The sequence below is a fragment of the Myotis daubentonii genome, chromosome X, assembly GCF_963259705.1.
Source record: "Myotis daubentonii chromosome X, mMyoDau2.1, whole genome shotgun sequence".
NCBI lineage: Eukaryota > Metazoa > Chordata > Mammalia > Chiroptera > Vespertilionidae > Myotis > Myotis daubentonii.
Window position 1 is genome coordinate 40,932,472 of NC_081861.1, and position 4,998 is coordinate 40,937,469.

A 4,998-nucleotide genomic window follows, 5' to 3' on the forward strand; every position below is an offset into this window, starting at 1 on the left:
GTCTAGCTTTCCCTGCCATTGAATGACTTTGGACCCATTCCCCTGAACACCTAACTGGATACAAGGAATGCCAACTAATAATCTTTACAAATCATAATTAGAAAGGAAAGTATGTAACAATAAAGTCATATATCATATTCTAAAAAGAGGACAGGAATGGGAATCATGAGATCTGCCACCTCTCCCTTTTGGGTTTCTGTTGCCCTTATGTAAAAGTGAGGGGGCTGGCCTCAGTTGTTTCTATTGCTCCTTTGCTCCTTGGGTTGGAACACTCTATGATTCTTTGATTTCTGGTTTATTTACACTATTCTTGTAGCTTTAGCAATGCTCTCCTACGTTAATACAAATGGGTGTATGGTGATGATGTTCTTTTCAAGCTCATGACAAAAGAAAAAACATCCAAAGGGCCAAGGCAACCACAAAATATGGTAAGTAAAAGAAAGTGAGAGTCAAGGGGGAAATGTGATTAACGTCTTGCTATTCATGTCAGCACGCAGCTGCACAACAGTAAGGCTGTGGTCCCTTGAGATAAGTCAGTGGCTCAAAAGTAGAAAACTCAAACCACCTTTTTTCCTAGTCAAATCAAGATTTATTCCCCTATCCTGCTAACTTTTGAGGAAATAGTGAATAGCTTTCTCTGTTCATAACATCCCTCCCAGTTGTCACAGCATTAAGAATATTTTTTAAAATAGAATTTTATTGATTTCAGAGAGGAAGGGAGAGGGAGAGAGAGACAGAAACATCAATGATGAGAGATAATAATTGATGGGCTGCCTCCTGCACGCCCCACACTAGGAATCAAGCCTGAAACCCGGGCATGTGCCCTGACCAGGAATCAAATCATGACCTCCTGGTTTATAAGTTGACGCTCAACCACTGAGCCACACCAGTTGGACAAGAATGTTTTAATATATGTAAAAGAAACGGTGTTTATTGTTCTCAAATCACCAACTATTCTGACCAAACTTTCAAAACTTCATTGAGTGGAAATTAGACTAGGGTCAGTGTACCATGCACACCTTTTTCATACTGCCAGCTAGGAATGATTCGCCATTGTTGAGGAACAATTCACCTAAATTCCTTATTTCAATTCTGAAGTTTGAAAACACTTCAAGAGTGGGATTGTGAATAAAGATCAAGCTGTCCTTTCTACAAAAAGATGGTACAACAAGTCTATGAGTAAAGCATATCCTTTCAGTTCTTTTCCAAGGTTGAAGATGAGATTATTCTGTATCATCTGTACCTTCTCACCCTCAAATGACCAAACAGCTTTCATTTGTGCCCAGGTGGCCAGAGAGAGGTAAAGCAGTAGCCAAGAAATTAACTTGTTCATTTACATCAGACCCAGGACTATAAACCTCACATGCCTGGAACCTCACATGAAAGTAGTTTAGCCAACTACTTTAACTAAATTGACCATGTCATCTGGTCCACCATTAACCAAGGTATAGACATAGAATGAGTCCCAAAACTTCAGTATTGAACACTACAGGCAAAGGCTCCAGCTTGGTCAAGTTCTCAGTTTCTGCTTTAATCTGTGAAGCTGAGTCAGTTCCCTGAGCAGGGTACAGGGGACAAACACTGCCTTTCTGTTTCTTGTATCAGGACAGGTAGAGGCAGGCCCCAAGTTTGGAAGATAGGAATTGCTCAGTTGCCAGCTTTTCAGCAGATGGTATCGCTGCCATGAGATAATTAGTGTGCAGCCGCACAGCGGGGGGGCTGGATAAAGAGAATGAGCAATTAAAATGGAAAATTAGGTGAACAAATTGTAGGGGAGGTTACTGGCCCAGTTGAATATGTTCGTGCCTCAACATGAAAGGCTCCTGACTGCACCAGCTCTGAAGGTGCATTTCTTTCCAATTCATATTTGGGCCTTACTAGCTCCATAGGTGTATTTTGTTTCTGCTCTTTCTAACAAACAAAAACACCTCCTTTGAGACTATTACTTTGCAAAGGTTTAGGATATGTTAATGCCAAGTTCTCTGGTTTCCTGGACTGTGCCTTAGCAAACCTGCTTAAAGCACAGGTGCCATGGCCAGAGTCCTTCAGGAATGATACTCTACCTGCCTCAGAATTTCCAGGTGAACAATACATCTTTGCATTATTAGAGACCCCCTAAAGTGCTGCATACTCAGGTTTGTGGAGTCCTTATTCTTTATAACTGTCCAGTCTGATAGCCAGATGGCCAATTAGTTTCAAGTCTACAATGAGCCAAATTCCTTAGTCCAGCTTCCAGCAAAATGTTCAAGGCCTCAATTGTCTGCCTTTATCTTTCTTTAATTAAACTTTTATTTTGAGATAATTGTAGATTCACATGCAATTGTAATAATAAAGGGAGATATCATGTACTTTGACCCAGTTTCCCTGTTAACATTTTGTAAAATTGTAGTATAATACCATAACCTGGATATTGACATTGCTACGAACAGTTGATCTTGTCCAGATTTGCCAAGCTTTATTTGTAATCATTTTTATTTGTGTCTGTGTAATTAGTTATATGCAATTTTATCACACATATAGGTCCATGTATTCACTAACATAATACAGAACTGTGCTATCACCACAAGAATCCTTCCTACTACACTTTGCAGCTACACTCACCTTCCATCTGCCCCATTCCCTTACCCTTCACATCCACTAACCTGTTCACCATCTCTATTTCTTTGTAATTTCAGCAGTATTACATAAATAATCATACAGTATACAACTGAACAAAATTCCTAGGAGACTCATTCAAGTTATAGCATAAACTGATATCCCATTTCTTTTCATTGCTGAGTAGCATTCCTTTGCATGGATGTCCTAATCTGTTGAAGAACACATGTATGAGTGATCCAGTTTCTTCACATCCTTGCCAGCATTTGGTAATTGGTGATAATACCAAATTTTAGCTATTCTGATAGGTGCGTGGTCATATTTTGTCATGGCTTTGGTTTGCATTTTCCTGATGGCTAATTATGCTGAACATCTTTTCACGTGTTGTTACCATGTGTATATCCTCCTTAGTGAAATGTCTGTGTATCTTTTGCCAATTTTCTAATTTCTCTAATTGCCCATTTTCTAATTTGAGTTTTGAGAGTTCTTTATTCTAGATACAAATCTTTTGTCAGATATGTGGTTTGCAAATATTTTCTCCAGTCTGTAGCTAATCTTAATAGGATCTTTCATACAATCAAACTTTGTAATTTTAAAAATTAATTAATATATTTTTCCTTTTATGGATCATGTGTATGGTGTCAAGCCTAAAAACTCCTTGATGAGCCTTAGACCATGAAGATTTCCTCCTGTTTTTAAAAAATGTATCCTTATTGTTGAAAGTATTACAGGTTTCCTCCTCTATCCCCTCACTGACCCCCTCCACCCCACTCCTGCCCCCACCTCAGGCCTTTGCCGCACTATTGCCCATGTCCTGGGTTATGCATATATGTGCATACAAATTCTTTGGTTGATCTCTTCCCTCCTCCCGCTTCCCTCTGAGAATCCTCAGTCTATTGCATGCTTCCATTTCTCTGGATCTATTTTGTTTATTAGATTCCACATATAAGTGAGATCATGGAATACTTATCTTTCTCTGACTGGCTTATTTCATTTAGTATAATACTCTCTAGGTCCCTCCATGCTGTCTCAAAGGGTAAGAGATCCTTCTTTTTTACAGCTGCATAGTATTCCATAGTGTAAATGCACCATAGCTTTTTATCCACTCAGTTACGGATGGGCACTTGAGCTGTTTCTAGATCTTAGCTATTATAGATAACACTGTTATGAACATAGGGTGCATATATTCTTACTGATTGGTGTTTCAAGATTCTTAGGATATATTCCTTGTCTCCTGTTTTTTCTTTCCTGTAAGATTTACACTTTTACTAGTATACTCCAAGTCTGTGACCCATTGTGAGTTAATTTTTGTATAAGGTGTAATGTTGGAGTAAAAGTTCACTTATTTTGCCTATGGTTGTCTATTGTTCCTGCACTATTTATTGAGAAGGCTGTCCTTCCTTCATTGAATTACTTTTACATCTTTGTCAAAAATCAGTTGAACAAATTTGTGTAGGCTTATTTCTAGGTTTGTCTGCTCTGTTCCATTTATCTATGTGTCTACCCACCACTATTACATATCGTCCTGATTACTGTAACTATATAGTAAGCCTTTACATTCATTGGGAAGAGTGATTTCCCCCCAGTTTATTCTTTTTTAAAAAATTATTTATTTAGGTTAATCCTCACCCAAGGATATTTTTCCATTTATTTTTACAAAGAGTGGAAAGGAGGGTGACAGATAGAGAAACATCAATATGAGAGAGACACATCAATTGATTGCCTCCCACATATGCCCCGACCAGGGCCAGGGATTAAGCTGCAACCAGTAGGTAGGTGCCCTTGGCTGGAATCAAACCTGGGACCCTTCAGTCTGTGGGCTGATGCTCTATCCACTGAGCCAAACTGGCTAGGGTCCCCCACTTCCCAGTTTATTCATTGTAAAAAAACATTTTAGCTACTTTGGGTCCTTTGCCTTTCCAAATACTAGTAAATTTTATCATAAACCTAGCTGTGTCTACAGAAGTCCTCACGGGAATTTGGATAGGGATTTCATTAACCGATAGATCAATTTAGGAGAATTGACATCTTTACTATGTTGAGTCTTCTTATCTATGAACACAGTTTCTCAAATTATTAATGTCTTTCTTGAGTTCTTTCATCAGTGTTTTATAATTTTCAGCATACAGATCTTCTACATGTTTTCTTAAGCTTATACCTAAATATTTCATTTTTCTTGGAACAATTATAAATGGTATTTTTTTTTTAAAAAATATATTTATTGATTTTTTATAGAGAGGAAGGGAGAGGGATAGAGAGCTAGAAACATCGATGAGAGAGAAACATTGATCAGCTGCCTCCTGCACATCCCCTACTGGGGATGTGCCTGCAACCAAGGTACATGCCCTTGACCAGAATCGAACCTGGGACCTTTCAGTCTGCAGGCCAACGCTCTATTCACTG